Source organism: Corvus kubaryi, unplaced genomic scaffold (assembly GCF_017639235.1).
Source record: "Corvus kubaryi isolate FWS band 111438036 unplaced genomic scaffold, C.kubaryi_AGA036_p1.0 137, whole genome shotgun sequence".
NCBI lineage: Eukaryota > Metazoa > Chordata > Aves > Passeriformes > Corvidae > Corvus > Corvus kubaryi.
In genome coordinates, this window is record NW_024580671.1 from 10,790,809 (window position 1) to 10,810,782 (window position 19,974).

A 19,974-nucleotide genomic window follows, 5' to 3' on the forward strand; every position below is an offset into this window, starting at 1 on the left:
AAGTTTACCATCAGCAGAATCACAAAGTACCATCCCTACTTTACATTGTTCAAACCATGCAGCTGAGCTGAGAAAGAAATCCAGATCTGCAGAGACCTGATACAACGGATTTAACCACAATCTCCAACAATGGCAGGATAAAACTGAGGTCTTACCTCAGTGAGTGCTCTACTAACTTTCACAAAGTATGATCTTCTTAGCCTCTTTTCCTCTCACGTAGGCAGCTTGCCAACCCACTTTCCTTCTCCTCCTTCACCTTCTAAAATTTTTTTAATTGTAGCTCACTAATGAGTCATTTGTCATTTTGGAGTCACCAGTAGTTTAACTCAAAGTGGCCAGGTGCCTCATTAAATTCCTCCCTACTTAACATTAACATATCATGCATTTCACTGTGATTTTTCTGTTCTAGCTACAAGTGTTTAAGCTTTTGTTATGAGCAGCTTCTTTCAATGGTTATTAATGCCCATTTTACTGGAGATAATGGAAGCAGTTTACCAGCAGACATAGGTCTCAAAAAATTCCAGCAGATGCAGAGCTCACTCTTGGCTTCTACAAAGACAGAAGTATCACAAATTTTGCAAAGTAGTTATAACGAAAAACACATTGTGTTGTTTGAATCCAACACACTTAATAGAAATGCCATAATAGGATCTTATTCTGCCCCTGGAGTAACAAACATCAATATATCAGCCATAATTCAAAAGATGGATAATAAAAGCTGTGAAACAGAAATGATACACAATAAGGCTATGAATAATAAGAAGGCTGCTATGGAAAAAAATAGTTAAGGCACTGCACCTAAGCCAGCTGTTGAGACTCCCTGACTCAGCATCGTCTAATAGAACAGTTATTGTGTGCCTTAAAGCCGAAATTCAGTGGGGCTGTGGGAAGAGCAAACATGGAAATACAATGGGCCAAGCTGTTAGTCTCAAGGAATTTGTTTTCTCTGACTCCAATTAGGCACAATGTTGCCTTGCACAAGCTGGCAACAAGCAGACCAAAGGCTTACCTGACAGGATACACAGCGCATTTGCTGCAAAGTGCGGAAGAGCTGCCAGAGGTTCCCAAGAGTCAGCGCTACAAGAAACAATGTAGCAAAGAGGGAAGCTCCAAAGAAGGATCTGGGATCATCCAGTGCTGGCTAAACATTTGGTAAACATGCACTGCATTTCAACCATTTTACTGTTTTCAAAGCCAAAGCTTACTTAGTACAGGTTTTGTTCTAAATCCAGTGCGCTTTTGCTCCAAAAAGATCAAAATTACACTGTCTAGGGAATAAATTAGGCTTGGTGAGGAAACCACAACCTATCATCGGAGGTTGAAACTCGGGATCCCGCCTAAGAGTGGGAGAGTTCCAAGCTTCCTTCTGGAGATGGGGAGGATTCAAGATCTCCTGCTCAGACATGGCATAACCGCAGAGGACAGGAAGGCACAGGCAGGCTGCTGCCCACCCAGCAATCAAGATTTTTCAGGACGTGCATTTTGTGGCAGTCACTGAACCATACAGCACCATTTGAAGCCAGAAAAATTAGCATACAACCAGAATGAAGTCTGCTATAAATCAGTGTAGAAGTGAACTAACTAGCAAGATTTCAGTGTAAACCAATGTGAAGAAGAATGCTTGAGCTACAGCTTGTAAACCCAAACAAAAGCAATCTTCCAAAGCCAAAACTATCCCTGTTGCCATCAGAACTGGAAACACATACATAATATATGCAATTAATTCAGTAAAGTAATTTATAATGTTTATAAATTAATCAATAAGGTAACACTGACAGCCCAGTACTTTTTAATGGCAGAATTACCATGTTCTCCCCACTAAGAATCAAGACAGAAAAGAATCAAATACTTAAAAGGCAGAGTTAACAAACCAACCCAGTTCTTTTCATCTTGAGATTCCCTGAATCTTATAACCCTGCCAAGCAAATTGATGTCTTACGAGCAAGTTAGTGAAATGAAAGATTTATTTTCCTCCGTTGTATGAGAAGACTGTCATCTCATAGAACATACTTCCACCGCTACTGGTAAAATAAAAAATGTCTATTAAGTCACAAGCATTTCCTCCCATTATTGAGAGCAAACAACATATTCTTATGCAAGTCTGCATTCTTTTCATGAGTATTTTGTTATGAAGCTAAAATACTAAATGGTACAAGATGTATTTCTTAGCAAACGTCATGCTATTTATTTGCTTAGACTGGGGAGGAGTATCATTATAAAAGGCATTTTAGAGGCATTTATAGAAGTCTCATGAAAAGCTATTTCCTACTCTTGTGTTTTGCACTCCTACTATGAATGCCCAACGCAAACCAAACAATCCATTCCTGTCAGCCAAACCCCAAAGTTCTGCAAATGACACAGAAGGTACTGAAAATACAGATTTTTTTTTTTTTTTTCAGTTTTACATAAAGAAAATACTAAGGTCAAATCAGTTTGCTCTTTCACACAGCATGAAAGATCAGTATTAAAAACATCTACATTTCCAGAACAAAATCAGTTCTTTCCTTGAAAATTTTCCAATTGTTTATTAGGCTTGAATTAAGGTGGTGTAGATTTAAGAGCATCATTAACTTCAGAAAGAAGTTTCAGTCTTATTCTAAGCTGAAACCAAGATCAGCACAAAGGCAGCTAGAGATATCATACAACACAATTATGAAGGTGCCAGAAGCGTTTGAAAGGCACCTAATTATGTGTTTTAAGTCAAAATTTAAAATATTAGGGATAATTTGCTAATTTAAAACTAAGACATCCCTTGTAGACATTAACAGCTCGGAACCACACCAATTTTTTTGGTATACCAAAATTGAATAATTTAGATGTATAAACATTACATCTAGTGGAAAATGCCATAAATCCTTTGGTATTAATCCTGCAACCATGGGCATAAAAATGTCTCTGGCATTATACCTCATCCTGACACTGGGAAAGTGATACAAGACCCAGACATTTGACTTGGTCTGTTATATAAGAAGGCATTCTGCTTTTCTACTATGTTTTCTTCTTACAGCTGCCACCCCAAGGAAAGCAGATGTATTCCAGCCCTCTAGGAACACAGCACTAGTTGTCACCTGCTCCTACACAGACCCTCACCCCCTATGCCGCCCTATTGCCTACCTCACCACTGCTCCTGCCTGGGCTGGCCTCACCTGAACAGGTGACCCCTGTACAAAGCACCGTGTTCCCACCGGAGCCTCGCACTCCGTGTCTGTTGTGGGTTCAGTAGGGCTGCAGCCAGCAGAGCTGCTCGGTGACTGCTCCCCAGAAACTGCAAAATCCTCTCAGCTTGTCGGGGCACTTAAGGGGGCACCAGGAAGGCAGCAGCAGCAGAAGTGCATCAGCATTCAAACAGCATGGTCTGCAACCTCTTGTTAACAGCAGCATAAGCAATCTTGAAGATTCTCTTAGCAGAAGCTTAAACACAGCAGTCACTACAGCGAGATCTGATTTGTTCCTGAATGTAAAGGACACTCCACCACAGAATAAACACCAATGACTTTTCTACCCATTTGTTTTACACAGGGCTCATCAGGCCACAGACCTGGGAAGCCAGTGACAACACTAACAGCTGCCACGTCTTTCCACTACTGCTAAGTTTCATCAATACACGCCAGACCGACTGATCCAGGCTGCAGCCCAAAGAGACTCATTTGGCAAGGTTATGTAAGAAATGAGCTGCTGGACCGGCTGCTTCGTTTTTGTTTATCCACACAAATTAAAAAGTGTGGTCATGCGTAAGTTAATCAATAGCAGAAAACAGCTCTCCCCACTTTTTATGCCAGTTGGCCTATTTAATGCTCTCAATTTAAAAAGCAGCAATAAAAAGGCCACAAAACAGAAGATGTGTCAGATGAGTGGAGGACGGTGACTGGCTGGAGCGCAAGCCAGGGCGTCACGTCCATTGTTACGCATTTCCCAGAACCCAAGTATAAAATTGGCAGAAATTACAGATCAACCTCGAGCCAGCAATATACATTAAGACTTACTGCAATGAAATAGAGTGAGGCCCTGGATAAAGCAATATAAACTTGGAAAAAAGAAGGCAACTAAGAGATATGAATAAGTAGATACAAAGGCTCTCTCTCTCTCAAGAAAGCACCAAAAGAAAATAAAAACAAACATAAAATACCTAACTACCACTGACAATGCCATACACACTATGTGAGTACTTATAAACAAAAAAAGAATTTTTTTTTTTGTTAGTAGTCACCCTTTCAAAAATAACAAAAAAATTGTCCCAGGATTCACCAATTACACATTTTGAATTTCTAATATAATTTTTTAGTTAATATTCATGAGAGTATTATGAAATACTTCCTCCCAATTTGTAAGCTAAGAATAAAACAAACACAAACAACACATTCTTTGGCATATCTCCAGGCTTTGCATTTAACAACTCATGGTACCCCAAACAGAAATTTGCTGATGTTACTTTAAATTTCCCATTAAAAAAAAAAAAAAAAAAAAAAGTCAGTGCCTCCAGGAGGTGGCCATTATACATTAAAAAAGTAAAGAAGCTGCAAGCTGTTAGACTGTGGACTCATGCCTAATATGCATTAACTATGTCCATTACAGCTAATTTTTACAGCCATTTGGTGTCCTGACAGCTTACTCTGAGGTTTGCCATCATTACAATGCCAGCCCCATGCTTGCCTTACGTAATACTGTCGGTATCTGTGTAACTTTTTTCAGCAATGAAGAATTACTTTATTCTAAGGCATGGTGTTCTTAAACTATTTAAAAAAAAGACTGAAATGGGGGAAGGGATTGTTTGGTCCAAAGCCCAGTTAATCAAGATGGAATGTCTCCTGGTGCTCACATCTGACCTCAGGGTTTTTCAGGATTTCACTGGTCTCCCTGGTGATAGTTGCTATGAGCACTTTCAGTGTGTGTCATGAGAAATACTTGAAAAGAGATTTTCACTGCTTTCACACAGTCCTTCTAACCTTAGATGTATTAACTTTTATCAATGTTGTTGCCCATAAAAAAATAAGTTGAAAATTCTTCTAATTTTTTCTTTTCATTCCTTGCAGGGAATCCAAGCACTGGACAGGGTTTGCCTCCTCCTGCCACAATGAGTCACTTTAAAACCTTACAAGATGAAAAGATTTTTTCAAAACCTCCCCTCCAGGGAATGAGCTTGAGAAGATGAAGGTGTCTTGTCCTTTTAAAAGGCTCAAGCCAGGTAAAACACATCTAGGGGTGATGCAAAGTAAATTATAGCCATGGAGCCACGTTCATCAGCCTCAAACACTGGGCCCTAAGAATCTCATTGTATTTTATGAAAATGAACAAGTTGAGTGTCACTGTTTGAGAGGCTACAATAAATTGTATTCCTTTTTCCTTCTTACTCAGTTGAAAATACCAGCATTCTGTAAGTTTTAAATCATGTAATCCTCCAACCAACAAACAAAATGTTTCTTTATAAACCTTAGAAGATAAAATCATCTTGTTTAATGTTTGCTCTGCAATACCAAGGCAGTAGGGTTTCATTGTCAAAAGTACTGCAATGTGTGTACTTATGCATGGCAAGTTTTGAGCAGTTAAACTGTTTGAATTGATTTGACAGAACCAAACACTGCAGTTCAACACAACAATTTCTCCTGCCTTTTTGTTTTGCTTTATTTTCTGGATATTTCAAAGAAAGTTCAAGTTTAATACTTGAAAAGCACAGATAAACTACACTCATGTGTACTTTTTGGTGTAGTAGTGAAGAAAAATTAGCTGGTTATTAAAAAGAGTCAACAACTGAAACATATTCAAAATTGGTTGGAACATCAAAAACTGACACAACTTAGAATACACAAATTATGAACTTTCAGAAGTCTTGGGAAAACATGATTAAGGCAATCATTTCCAAAAAAACACTAGGGTACAATTCCTTTGGCAGCAGCAGAAATGCATTCAGCTATATTAAGATGCATTAAACATCTGCTTAAAAGCTTTCTGGCAAACTTAAGTGAAAACCAAATTTTACACTGAATGGCAAAGCTCCAGTTTTTCCTATAAAAGACTGCTTTACACACATGAGATTCTGACATGTTGTTGGAAGAGAGCCTGAAAAACATCCTCACACTTCGAACTGAAAATATCTGGATTCAAAATGGAACTGTAATTCTCGGAGAGTTGTAATTAAAGTGCTTTATACTTTCCACTACTATCTAATTGACAACTGACCTACACTTACTTAAAAAGGGGAGGAAAAACTTTGTATAATTAGAATGTTCAGCTGACAGAGGATTTTTGAGGCAAAAGACTTTCATGTTACAATTCCCACAGGAAAACAAAATGGCAACTTGAATGTTTTTTCACTTTTAACCGTGGACTGAAACACATGGGAAGATACTAGTGCTGTCCTCAGCTGCTTAATGGGAAGGCACACATACAGAAGGCAGACCATGGTATTCCCAGAGGTGCAGAGTGATGGTGGGAGAACCAGTAGACACAAACTGCATGACAGAAAACTGATTAACTGCAAGGAAAAAGTCTTCTCTGTGATGGCAGTCAAACAAGGCAACAGGTTGCCTAGAGAGTTAGTGAAATCTCCATTCCTGGATGTACACAAAGCTAAAGTGCAAACAGCCTTGATCAACCTCATCTCAGGGGCTGCTTGGAACAGGCTGGACTAGATGGCCTCCAGACATGCCTCCCAACCTAAATTATACCATGCTTCTATAGAGGGACTGAAAAGATAAACTGCACATTCACGGGCAAAGCTAATATACAACTACTTCACATACACCTACTTCTCAAAAATAATTTTTTATTTTTTAAATAATAAACAATTTTAGCTTCACAAGTACAGCTAAAGAAAACTCAAACTCTTCCTTAGACTGTAGACAGTCCCCTAAACAAAGAATTTTGTTTCAATGAACAATATACTAAACTCATTTGGAAATAAGAGAAATAATTCTCCAAATAAAAATATTGAGTATTGTTGTGCACAAAATTTGCCTGTATCAGGAAGACATCTATACCTTCCTGAGAGAATACGAAGAGTTCTTAAAAGGCAGTGACTGTTAACTATGCTTATTTGATGTGCACTGGGGCAGATTAAAAGCTCTTTTGAACATTTTTAACACGACAAGGTCAATAGCCACTGACTCATGCTGCTATGTGCATTACCTTTTGGAAGAAGTGTCATCCAAAAACATAAGCATGATCAGATCAGCCTAACAATATTCAGGGTAAAAATCTTTACTTCTGTTCCTGAAAAATATCTGTGCTGGAATGTAAGACAGTTTCAGGCTTTAGGAAGAAAATTCTTCAGGAATAAAAATATGAATGTATTCATATTTGAGTAATATGTACTCTAAATTTTACTATTCCAGTATGTAATCAACATACTGCAAATAGCAGCAAAATTACTTAATGGTGGCCAGTTTAAGGAAAAGAAAAAGGTTAAAAGGAAAGTCCAGCTGTTTCCTGAAGATCTGTTCCAAAGAGGCCCACAACCAGCTCCTTTCCATCTCTATTATAAAGCAGTATTTTCAGGCAATTTGGTGAAATGCTAACAACTACCCAAAAAAGTCAATTTAAGAAACATGTCCAGCAAGTGACCTTACCAAAGTACAGAAAGACTGAGGAAACATGTTTTCTTCAAAAATGATTTAGCTTTTGAATAGGTGACACTTTTCACAGTACAAGGCTTTTCAGCCTTAAATACTTAGTTTTCATCCTTGAATTGAATATTGTCTTCTTAGTAAGGAATTAAACACAGCAAGTCAGAATTACATCATATTCATTGGGCACACAGATTTTTTTCAACTGGTGGCTGAAAAACTTGCAGGTTGGCAGATGCTTTCCAGGTTAATGATCATCACCTCTAACACTGGACACTTCTAACGAAGGCTAGTGATTGTCTAATTCCCTCCCCAACCTATGCATGCTCCAGGAAGAATGTGTTCCAGAATATTGCCACTTCAGTCATTCCTAGTCATCTTTTCCATGATCGTAATTATTTTTTTGACATCAGCAACACAATTCCCCATTTCCCTCCCCAGCCATTTGTTCCCAGGTCATCTGGAATCACCTTTGCACCCAAGTGGTTCGATGTATTCTGTACTTTCTCAATTACGTCATCTTTGCTACAAGATAGAGAGATTACAATCATATACAGTGTTTAATAAATTCTGCACCGTGGATTTATATAGCTAACTCTTTCCGATATATAGCATCCTATTGACCTAGAACACTTACAAAGAACACATTAAACCAGAGCCATAGTTTAATAGCTTAATCCATGGTTTAATCCATAGTCTATTATGTATTTTACCCTTTCTGCTTCTCCTTTTAATATGCCTTTGATTGTTTCCTCATTTTTATCTACTTCCTTTCTGAAATATTATAATGGGAAGTGAGAGGTTTTTGGGAGGCCTTTTCATTTAATGAGAAAACTGAACACTCTTCAGCATATAAATTGTGAATGAAGACCCAGTACAAAATCAGAATTTTTCTTGTGGGTTCTTTAACACAGTCATTTATACTTGACCATTATTTCCACATCATACCTTTTGTGACTTCTCCCTTGCATATGGAGAAGTAACTAAATTTTTTGGACATTATTGTTTTCTGACATCACAGCAATCCTCATCTTTCTCTATATTCTGCATCATTATCACCATTCTGTGTTATAACTGCTGGTATATTTCCAGGATAATTGCTATATATTCACTCAATTTCTATCCACATGGACTGAGGCATCTGTTGATACATTTGACTTCTTAATGTGATCGAGTTTCACTGCCCTTGAAGCACAAAGCCCTTATTCCAAAGGTGCAACCTGCTCCTATTCTGACATATAAACCAATATTACAGTCCTGGAATACTCACTGTTAAAGTATCCTAACTAAAAATTAGACACTCCAATCCATTTGTATTAGCTTGTAAGAGTTTGACATTTGTATAGAAGCACTTCCAGACTGAGTGTTGGTTAGATTATCTGTTTTTATGTGCTCTGTTTAAATAAGACTGTCAGCTGGTTTCTTGATAAAACCTGATAATACTTCTGTTCCTCCCAGACAATTTTTGACATTTTCTACCATGGAAGGGACATCACTCGAAAGTACCCATTTGTTTGCTCTCATTTATTTTTCCAAATTTTAGGTTGAGAGAAGACTGGATAGAGAAGCAAGAGTTACTTGCTCCAGCACAATGCAATTATGGTGCTTCCAGACTCCTCAATGAAGATTTTTGTCTTCCACTGTGGCAGGAAGGTAGCCCACCAAGGTACTTGGCAGGCTATATCTGAGACTTAGAAACAGCTCCCTGCATTGAGATACACACTGAAGGTGTTCACTTTGAGAGAGGATTCAAACTTTTAACTCTTCCTTGAGAGAGGCAGACAAAACGAGGAGGTATTCAAAAGCCTGTTGGGAAGTCTATTCACCAAGTATTGACACAACCTAGGTTGAATTCTCCCGTCTGAAAGCATTGAGTCAGTCTGTCCCCAAACCCATACTGAGAAGCCTCACTTCAGGCTGCCTGAGTTCAGAGGTTCATTGTCTCAAGAGATCAGGAGAAAAAGCCCCTCCGTGATCACAGTCTGACGGTCACACCTAGTCCTTAGCAAAAAACATGTATGGATAGGGTCCCTCTTTATCATTAAGGGGCTTGCAAAAAAAATTCCCACTGAACAGTGATAGTTTCTATCACTAAAAAGAAGTTGTTCTCCCTTTAGCTCAGACTCTCTAACAATTATGAGGAATACACAGAAAACTAAATGCTGCCAGAAGGAAGGCCAGGAGGAGGCTCTCACCTCAACAGGCTTTTTTGTCTGATGATGAAGACATGCTCATCACCTAAGGGAACTACGAGACTGAGCCTTTTCAGCTGGAGGCAACAGTAACCATGCCCAGATCTGCTACATTCGTACTTAAACATTTACTGCACTTCTGAACTAAAAAAAAAAACCAAAACAAAAAAACCCAAAAAACCAGAAAACTTGGAGAACTTTCATGAACTCCTGTAATATGTAGAATGAATACAACCGTTTACCAAAGAGTAGTACCTTCTCAAGTGCAAAGAACATAGATTTATGTCCCATGATCTCATTTACAAAGCATTACAAAGCCAGATTATTTTGAAGAATGTCATTGTGATTTTAGTGCTCACCAAAAAATAGAGAACACACTTCACATCCTATCTTTAACAAGTTAAATACAATAGTATGCAATAGTTTTCCAATCATGAGTTCAGGTAAAATCCAAAGTTCAGTAGGTTCTCTTTGCCCTTCTGATCTGTTGAAGTTCCTACCACTATCTTGTTTGGGGTTCCTCCCCACTTCTTAATCCTGATTCTACTTCTTCCAGAGACTGTAATTGGTACCTTAATAATTTTAAAGATGAGAAACTAGACAAGAGTCTAAAGGACAGATAAAAAGAATTCAAGGCTAGAAGGCATTAAAAGCCTGCTATAGGTCAATATATGACCTATATATATAAATTAATATATAAATACATGAAATTTCAAAGTGATATTGAAATAGCTTTTTTGACTTCTGTTCTTCAAAGTTTCTTAAAAATTGATGTAGCTCAAAATAATGTATAATGAAAGAAAATGAACAGTTGAGTAACAATAATTTTCTTTTTCATAGATTAAGGTTGGAAAAGACCTCAAGATCATCAAGTCCAACCATTAACACAGCACTGCCATCTTCATCACTAAATCATGTCCTCAAGTGCCACATCTACACATTTTTTGGTGGAACACTTCCAAACCCTTTTGATAGAGAAATGTGGAGAATTTTTTCCTGATATCCAATGTAAACTTCCCCTAAAACTTGAAGCAGTTTCCTCTTGTCCTATTGCTTGCTACTTGAAGAAGAGACTGACCCTGACTTCGTTACATCCGCCTTTAAGGTCGTTGTAAAGAGCAGTATCCATGAGTGTCATTTTCTCCAGGATAAATAACCCCAGCTCCCTCAGCTGCTCTTCCTAAGACTTATGCTCCAGACCCTTCATCATCTCCGTGCCCTTCTCTGCACTTGCTCCAGCACCAAAATATCTCTCTTGAAGCAACGGCCCCAGAACTAAACACAGGATTCAAGGTGCAGTATCACCAGTGCCAAGTACAGGGGGACAATCACTGCCCTAGTCCTGCTGGCCATGCTATTTCTGACATGTTTCCAGGATACCTCCAACTTTTTGCCTTCAGTAGTGGTGCTCTAGATACTCCTCCAGTAGAGAAAACATTCTGGAGAAACAAGTGTTAAGTTCCATAGCTTGTAGGGATTCCTATATCCAGACACGCAGAAGCCATGGCAGGAGGCGCAGCTGGGCACACAACTGGAAGTTGCTTGTGATTACCATCTGCCCAATGCAGGTGTCTCGCACGTGTATCTGCCTCTGTGATAAGACGTGTGCTCAGCATACAATGTGAGAGCCTCAGCATTCCGGTGGCAGCCAAGGGGAAGCAAGTCCCCTGGGACAGAAGGAACCACAGTGTAATCTGTGATGACTAATTGTGGTCTGCAACCTACCCTCCTGCCTGGTCCAAAAGAGAAGGTGAAAGGCGCAAGCTGTGGACGCTGGGGTGGGGACTGCTTCAGTAAAATGACTACTCCTAAACCAGAGCATTTCTAGAAGGAAGTTTTGCATCTCTTTTAAATAAGCAATCTACCAGAAGATGCTGTCCTCCCTGAACATAATTAAAATCTTATCTTCTCCAGTGAGTCCACGTGTACTTTGTGACTCCAGCTTGCCAAAGATGTTTTGGCACCTCACAGGCATTAGCTCCCTGAAGATGTGCAGGGAACACTTCAACATAACATCATCAATCTGACCAGACAGCCAAATCTGGTAACATCTGTGACCAGCTGCACCTGCCATTTGTTATTTATCAAAGTGTGCATGTGTGTGTGTAGGTCCTTGCAGAATTTACTGGGGCACCCAGTGGTGAAATTGGAAATGGATATAAGATGATGATCCTAGTCTACTTAAACAAATCAAAACTATTGACTCTCCAGACTGATTAGCAATTGTTTTCATTGACACTAGCAATAACAACTCAATAAAAATGCAAAGAAAGTACAATACAAAGTACTGGCCCAAAGAAGTAATCAAATCCTTATCACATGCTCCTATGTCAAGGATTCCCTGTTCAATAACACAACTTTTCCTATTCTGCATGGGCACAAAACACACATCACGGTAGATACACAGAGACTCCTCTTTCCTCATTTCATCTATTATTCAAAAAGATATTCTCCAGTTTTAATTTTGGCAATATGTCCTTACTAATCCCTATATGCTACTGTCTTCCAGTAACCACCTGAAGTAGCTGCACAGACGCAGTTGCTAGCAGACTGGCATATTTGTTGTCGAATCTTTCTGTTTACAAGCAACATGAAACAACCATTGCCACTATAAAGTAAAAGCAACGATTTTATATTTTCAAACTGAAAAGGCTTAAAATTAAATTTAAAATATTTACTGTCTTCTTTCCACTGTGTCTATTCCATAGCATTGGTAAGTGTTTCTTTCCTGCGCAGATAACTGTGCTAGTGTACCTTTCTCAGATGGGCAACAGTGGTAAACTGTTTAACAAGCAAGAAGACAAGTAACTATCAGATAGGTGTCTTGGGCTTCCAACAAAATTTCTTTTGCCTTCAAACACGTGGTGAAAAAGACAAAGAAAGGTGAACTGGGATAATATTCAGTTCAGTATCTGCCTTTCAGTATCTTCACAGCAAGCATTAAACATATTCACCCAGTAACAGCCTGTTTGATACCTAGAAAGCTCAGCACATATCCCACCTTCCCCTTCACAGCCTTCAGGAATGCAGTCCTCAGCAGGCACACACACAAATAACGTCAAGAAAACGCTAATACAGCAGGCTTGCCATATGAATCCCAATACTCCATTGTTTTTTAACTGGTTTTTCTGGGTTACCACAAACATGGCAAAAGATGACCATCCGTTTAAAATGCTGCCCTCATACTACAAATCTCATATTTATATATATATGTATCCACATACATATATATATATATTTATATATTTTTATAGGTATATACGATCCCATACACAAAGGAATGCATGTATTTAAATTCAGTATCAAAAGAAATTGTGGATACTGTCTCTGAGCAACCAAATGCCACACAGGAAGGCCACCACAGTAATATGCAAACCAATGTTTCATTTACAACCTGCAGATGCAAAGACATTCTTCACAACTCATTCATTCATTGACTGAAAGAAAAGCCAGTGATCAGAGTAATAAGGACTGATGTTCTGCATAAATTTAGTGCATGTGGTAAGCAATACATAGCAAAATTTCCCTCTAAGCCAGTACGACAGCACAGGCTTACACACACTGTGTAATTTCAGATATCTCCCTTTAGGTTTTATCAACTCTGGGACGTTATCTCATTGTTGCTAATGGCAAATTATGACTTTAAAACTACTTTTACTTCCTTAAAGGCAGGTACAGAGCATAATCATCACACTATCTTAGTAAAGGGTTGCAAAACTTTACACTAAGGCCAGACTGTAATTCAGGTAAGAGTATGCTAAGTTGTACCTGGCATTGCTTGCAGAATTTCAAAAGAGAAGCCCAGAAGCCATACATTGAAACATGGGCTACTCATGTCTTCTTAGCACATCTAAGTTTGAGTAAAATGGAAAGGTTCAGAAAATACAGCATAAATGCACTAGATGCTATCCTACAGATCAGGTAAAACCTATTACTGAAGTTTAGCTGCATTATTATAGGTGACTGGCAAGTAAAAGAAATGGTAGCCTGAGGAGCAGTGCACAGCAGACCCATAAACACTGCATTTTTGTTTCAGTTGTGCTGTGCAAAACCATAAACATTGTTCAGAAGAGGATATTCGCCTGGTGAATGGATGTGTGATTCCTCTGGAAACCAAAGGAACAGGACACATGGAAATGGTGCCCAAACTAGTAAGACCCTTGGAAGGGTTGAGAAAACTATTCCTAACAATGAAGTACTTCTAGGACTTAGGGTAAGTTGCCAAACTATTCCTGCTGGGCCAACACACCTACAGTCTTGCTTAACAGTGTATGCTACTATCCTCACCCTCAGTATAACATGCCGTATGATATGAAAACCAAAGGTGAAAAATCCTTTTGATGAAAAGCTGAAAAACTACCTCAGTTCTCAAATGTACTGCAAGATATAAAGAATTTTTAAGTTGTCACTCTAAAAGCCTACGATACGTTGTGTTTCAAGTAAAATATCTTTTGAAAACCTGTCCTACCTTTCCTCTATGCAACCTCTATGCAACTCCAAATAGTTGCATATATGTGTATATATATATGTATACACCTATGTTACAGTGAACTCAAAAGAGATCAAAATCCCTCTTTAACTATCCAACTTCTGTAATAAATAGAACACTGCTGCAAATAATTATCCAGGGAGAATCTGGGGATTGTGGAAAAAGAGAGAGGAAAAAACCCACTGCATTTTGAAGTGCCTTTAAATTCTGCCTTATTTAACAGATCATCCAATTGAGTGGAAATATTCTGATCTACAATACCCATCTGTCTGTAAAATAGAACACTACTCTGGAGTCACTTTCAACATAAGTACACAATCAAAATATATGTAAAGCAGCCCAGAAAGAAGTCCTCACATAAAACATCACAAAAATTCCTTAATACTTTGCCTCTTACGATTTCGCTTCAATATTAAAATATTCCATCAATTGAATGACACATACAAGATCCAAGTATCCCCTCAGTAACATACAAATGTAAATCCTGACTCAGATAAAGCCTGAACTGCAGACACATAACACAGAAACAGCTGAAGTTCTAGGTTGATATGCATAACATGAAAGTATGGCAAACAGGACTGTGCTTAAAAGCAGGCTGAGTCCATCCATATAGGCCTTTCACACATACCTCTTGTTGGCTGTCATGACACTGAGGGCCTGCAGTACCAGGCCATGAATACTGTGTGAGGAAACAAAGAAGTATGGAGATTCTACCAAGCAGAAGCACTGAAGGTCTGCCATGAGATGACGTCTTCCCTTTTGAAAAAGAGCTCTTTAAGATAATAGGTCTCAGAATTGCTAGAGAGAAGCAGAACCATTCCAGGTGTAAAAAAACCTTTTGCTTCTCAGGAAAAAAAAAAAAAAAAATTATGCGTGGGCATGAGCCCAAGCAAATCTGCATGACATTAAAGCAATACAAATAAGACTACTGACTAAAAGTAAAAGCTACAGAGGAATTAATCTCTCTCCACTGTGAATGCTGTAGTTGGGGAGAAGATGCGCACAAGAGTCACAACAAGCAACGTGAGTCAGTAAACACACTCTTTCCCAAACTCCATTATGTCTCTGGACAGCAGACCGCTATTTGGACTAAAAGAAGAATAAAAATGCCTGAACAACTTGAAAGCACCGAACCCAAGCCAAGAAGTACCAGGAAAGCTCTGAGTTCACGATTAAGACAGCACAGTCAGGAGGCTGCTTGGTCAGCTTGGCTCTGGAACAAAGTGAGCTTGCATGGTGCCACGACAGTGTGAGCACATCTGGATGACTTGCCTTTAAGCACAGGCTGTTAGCTCATTCTCTGAAGATCTACTGCAAACTGGATGATTATATTTTAAATAGGATTAAAAATATATGCACTCTATCCTATCAAAACCCATTGTATAACTCCAGCTTTCACTGTGGCTGTAGCAGGAAGTTCCGATTTTACCATTCAAGCCCAATGAGACCCTCCCAGGAAGATAATGTTGCAAATGAGCAACAGACAGGAAAACCACTGGGAATTTTCTGCAACTAAAGTATTATAAAATGAGGTTTAATTTAAGAAAAAATAAGTATTTTCAATATTTCCAGAGGTAAAATCCACGTGTTGCCCTGTGTCTTTCTCAATTCATCAATAGCTTAATTAATTCTGAATAGAGCAAAAAGTCTACTGCCAAAAAGACATTGAAGTCTAAGGCAATATATGCATTATTTTTCATACCTTCACTGAGAGGGAATTTTCAAGTGCACAACTCTTCTTTTATGAGAGCTTTAAAGTGTAATCAGGATATGCACAGGCCTTATTGTGTTAAAGGGAAAAAAATTTGCCTTGCAGTCTTCTTGGCATCACAATGTATCCATTAGCAATTGCTGATTTTAGCTTTTAACAGTGACTATAGCCATATCAATTCATGATGCTGACCTCTATTTTTCTGAATGAATTAAGAGGAAGAGAAAAATGTGGCTTCCACTAAGCTTACATTCCAGCACAGGAAATCCTGTGTGGTTAGATACAGTATGTGTCGTGCTCAGAGATTTCATTCTACTCCCCTTTAAAAAGCCAACACGAGCAGCATGTCACAGGAAATTCTTCCTTATTTTCAGTAGTTCTTAGGACAAGGCTTCTTTGGAAACAAGGTCAGCATGAATAGAGCATTGCTTCCTTATCGCTGCTAAGCAGCTGCGTTGAGGATGCGAGACACAACGCTGCACCCTGTCCCTGAATACAGCTTTTCATAAACTTTAAGCATATGCAGCTCAAGCAGTTGGAAGTTCCCTTGTGCTTTTTTATTTTGAGATTTTTATACCACACGCTTTCAAAAAAAAAATTTTTTTAATGTACTGAGGAACTGTAAGGTTAAACTCCACCTTAAAAATAAAAAAAAAAAAAAAAATCAAACTTCAACTACTTTCAAACAGACAGCACCACACAGCAAAGCTGACAAAATTAAAGCACAGAGTTTTGGCTGACTCTTCAGGAAGTGTGGGGCCCAGTTCCATCTCCCTCTGCAACGTACCACTTTCAAGGTGCAATGTACTGCTTTCAAGGTATTATTTTAAGTCTTTTACTCCGCAACTCCTCAGTTTTATATAAAGCTCCAGCTGTAATTAATCATTTAACTTCATAAGCAATTTATGCAGGAATTATACGCTTAGAGTCAAAGCATATTCCATTTTTTCCTGATATAAACTACTTACAAAACATGCAAGCAGTTTCCCCCTCCCCATACCCCATGCCAGTGAGACTACTGTCAAGTACACTGATGGATAAGGTGTTGCTAATTTCCCTCAAGAGAATGCCTTGAAAGGTTTGCATTGATAACAACAGCAGTACATGAAACATTTGCATTTATTTTTTTGCGTATTTTTGAAAGGAAGTCAAGGGATGGAGGGAAAGAAGCTTTAAAAGTAGCAACAGTTTGTCTAACTGGTGGTAACCAATAGCAGACACCCCAAAACCACAGGAAGAGGTTAAGACACTTAACCCCTCTGTGGCCAGAGAGACACAGAGTGGGGAAGGTCCATCCACCACAGAAAGACAAACATACCAATCCAATGCTCTTGGCAGAGGAGATGCAGAGGCAGCACACTTGCTCTCATGCTGCAGACTCTTTGATTAAGAATTTAGGTGGAAGAGCTCAGAGGTGAGACTGCCAGCATTCCTCAGGCAAAAGGGTAGCAACAGCCACCTTTGAGACACAGGATGCAAAAGGAAAGAACATAAAAGAAAGGAAGCATCAAAGACCAGTGAAAAATGGTCCTAGCAGTTAAAATAAACTGTAGGCTGAGGCATATGGTGGTACACAGTTCCGTGGCTGCTCCGCATTTCAATCCCATCTGAGCTGATCAACTCTGCAAGCATTTTCCAGAAGAGATACCTAAACAACAGATATAAACCTGTTACCTACAGTTTTGTCTTCCTAGTTTTCTGGCTGCAGAGCTCCCAAGTGTCCTCACACTGAAAGCTCTCATGCAGCAACAGCCCCAAGCTGATGAAGTCTAGGATCTTGTATGCTCCTGGCTACGCTTCTACAAGCCCTCAGGCTTGTAGAAAGTATGAAAATGGTCTGGGTGATTACAATTACCTGGGGTAGAATCTCTCCTTTTCGTCTGAAGAAAAGCCATAATGCAGGATAGGTTATTGGAAATTGGTGTCTTGAAGGAAATGGCAATGGTAATAACCAGCAGATAGAACACTTGCCAAACGTCTTAATTCTGTTTTAAAACTAAAGGTCATGCAGGTGCTTTCAGCTGTATCATCACGTAAGGTAAAAAATCCTATATTCTGGGGTTCATGAACATCTAGAAGCAATTTTACAATCTACAAAATAGTTACAGTATGTAACTATATTACAGTATGTGCGGAATCGTAAACTTAATTTTACAAGCATCTTCTAAAAGAAATGACATCAGGTAAGAAAATAACATTTTAAACCACAAGGATAGTAAGGGAGTACAAACCGAATGTTTTTGAGCATTTAAGTAGGTAATTGGTATAATATTCCTATGACACTGGGACAATGTAAACATGTTTAATTTTGCAGTGTAAACATTAGCTTTTCCCTGAAGTGCAGAGTGGTAATTCCTCACAAAAGAGGAAGAGTTTTCTTCAAGCATCCAAACCTTAAGCCTCTCCACTTTCTTTCAGAATACTGCTGTTATCTGAAACCTCAGTATAATGAATGCTGCCAATACAATTTATTTAATACCTTAAAACCTGTGGGATAACTAATAGGATAGATTTTCCTTTAATTGCAATGTAAGGCTAAAAAGAAAACACCACCCCCCAAAACCACACCTGACTCCTTAGATCTTTTAACAGTTTTTTGGGATTTGCTGTTCCATCTAACTTACAGCTGCACTGGAAACCAAAGAAGGTACAACCAGTCCGGACATACCAGGAACTACTCCCTCAGCAGAGCATACTGCAGTCCAAAATTTTTCCTTTACGTTTATTCTTAGAAATCTGACTCTGTGTGCAAAGCCAGAAAACAACATCTTGAAATGAAACATGGCAAGTACTTGTGTTGGTGCAACTCACAGACCTGTCTTTAAGATCCTCTGCTTGACTCCACTGCATTTGACAGGGCAAGATCTTGATTTCTTTCTGGATGTGAAGTTAAACTGAAGCTGAAAAGGGAGGCTGAAGTGCTATTTCTGCTCTGACAGCAACTATGGAAAATCCAAAATAGTTCTGTTTCAGTATTACTCAAACTAGTAATTAATTCAACCTGACCAGTTCACTGACAGGTTGCTTGTCCACAGCTGGGAGGGTCCCAGAACTAATTAGTCAGAAAAGCCCTTCTGCATATCATGTAGGTGGCAGGAGGTGCCAGGACTGCCTGGCACAGAGGCTGCTGAAGCAGCTATGGCTGGTTCCACCTTGCATTGGAGGGGCCAGGCTATGGGATCACATCACCCGAGTGTCACCCCCACCAATCCCTCCTCCCATTCCTCAGAGCTCCGCAGTCCATGGGGTGCAGAGACCAACTGTTTTTCCACAAGGCTTTCAATTTGTGAAATCTCTGCTGCTTGGCTCAAGCACATATATTGCTTATTCTACCAAGCACCTGATACATCAGAAAGAACAGGGAAAAGCTTCTGCCTGAAAAACACACAGCATAACCTACACTGACATCATAATAAACACAAATTAGCTATGAGAAAGGCAACCACAAGCCTAGAAACCACCCCTCAAACAGGACATGGCTTCCAGGAAATCACTATTGAGAAATTCTAATAATTCACATCATGTTTGTTTAAGGACTTATTTGCACGTAGTATACTGTAAGGCAGAAATAGGAAAATAATACCAGAGCTAAGACCAAGCAAGGCAGCAGAAAGCATGATCACAGAAGCAAGGACACATTGACTGAAGTCATTAAGAAGCACTAGTTACACAAGTGACTCAGCTTTAGGTCAGTGTCAAATTCCTTTCAGTTCTTGCAAAATCTGAAAATCATCAATATTCATCACTTTCCTGGCAAAAAGTCTCATTCGTTAGATTCCCTTGTCAACAGAATAATGAAGCCAGAAGAAGTTGGAAGTTTCTTTCTGGGACAGTCAAATCCATCCCTCTGCAAGTGATTTTCATTTTATGGGAAAAAAATTCCTTTTTTTCAGTTCCATCTTTGGCACAGAAGTATTTCATTCTCGTGACTGCAAATTTAAGTACATTACCAGCTTCCCCACCTCTCACAAGGAAAAATCTACTCTTCTGTAACTTATACCTAAGACATTTCATGTAGCAACA

The 19,974-nt window shown here is 38.9% G+C and overlaps 1 protein-coding gene across 3 annotated transcripts in view; it reads right to left on the reverse strand.

Annotated features, from left to right (window-relative positions):
* The window catches only part of SRGAP1 (SLIT-ROBO Rho GTPase activating protein 1), a 147,227-nt gene that overhangs the window by 101,291 nt on the left and 25,962 nt on the right, over positions 1-19,974 (reverse strand). The gene's annotated exons all lie outside the window — the stretch shown is intronic.